This window comes from Mastomys coucha, unplaced genomic scaffold (assembly GCF_008632895.1).
Source record: "Mastomys coucha isolate ucsf_1 unplaced genomic scaffold, UCSF_Mcou_1 pScaffold18, whole genome shotgun sequence".
In the NCBI taxonomy this organism is placed as follows: Eukaryota; Metazoa; Chordata; class Mammalia; order Rodentia; family Muridae; genus Mastomys; species Mastomys coucha.
In genome coordinates, this window is record NW_022196900.1 from 82,980,461 (window position 1) to 82,981,639 (window position 1,179).

Consider the following 1,179-nt stretch of genomic DNA (forward strand, 5'->3'; position numbering starts at 1 on the left):
GGATCTCTGCTCGCTCTGGTCAACCCTGTTCCCTCCAGTCAGTCCCACTTGCTCAGTCCCTGCTTGCTCTGGCCCAAAGATTTATTTACTATTATACATAAGTACACTGTAGCTGACTTCAGACATACCAGAAGAGGGTGTCAGATCTCATTACAGGTGGTTGTGAGCCACCATGTGGTTATTGGGATTTCAACTCAGGACCTTCAGAAGAGCAGTCAGTGCTCTTACCCGCTGAGCCATCTCTCCAGCCCCATAATTAACCTTTTAAAATAATGATAATTACTGAGCAGGGTATGATGGCACACACCTTCAATCTCAGTATTCTGGAGATAAAGGAAAGAGGGTCAGAAGGTCAAGCCCAGCCTCTGTTACAGAGAGTCCAGGTTTGCCTTGAACTCACTAGGTAGCCAATGACGACCCGAAAGCCTTCTGCTTCTGCTCCTTGAGTACTGGGATTAAAATGAGCCACCACACCAACCCTAAAATCCTTATAACTTTTTTAGAGACACTTTCTGAGTGAAACATTTGCAGATGAAATAAAAAGATTATTTGCTTAAAAATAATCTAAGAGGAGGAAAAGTAATTGGGGAAACCAGATTGGCTGTGGGCTGATAATTGTTGAAGCCGGGTGATGAAAATACTCTTTGAAGTTTACCATAATAAGGAACTTTTCTTTTTCTTTTTTTCCTTTAAATGTCATGTTAAAAAGGTTTATTTATTTTTATTTATGTGTGTGCCTGTGTGTGTGTCTGTGCGTGCAGGTGACCACAGAGACCAGAGAGGGCATTAAATCTGGGGAGCTGAAGCTGCCTAGCCTGGTGCTGGGAACTGAATTCCTGTCCTTTAGAAAAGCAGCAAGCCACTGAGCCATCTTTTAATATATATATGTATATATATATTTTTTTTTTTTAAAAATGTGTTCGTGTGTTTTTCTGCAAGTGTGTATGTGTGCATCGCGTGTATGCCTGTGGCCTTTGGAGCCAGAGCCAGAAAAGGGGGCGTGTATCACCTGTAATGGAGTTAAGGGCCACTGTGTGCCACAATTGGGTGTTAAGAAAGTGACCCTCGCCGGGCAGTGGCAGCACGTCCTTTAATTCCAGCACTTAGGAGTCAGAGACAGGCAGATTTCTGAGTTCAAGGCCAGCCTGATCTACAGAGTGAGTTCCAGGACAGCCAGGG

General features: G+C 43.8%; 1 long non-coding RNA gene across 3 annotated transcripts in view; it reads left to right on the forward strand.

Annotated features, from left to right (window-relative positions):
• Nucleotides 1–1,179, forward strand: part of LOC116095563 — an 18,101-nt gene that overhangs the window by 12,935 nt on the left and 3,987 nt on the right. The gene's annotated exons all lie outside the window — the stretch shown is intronic.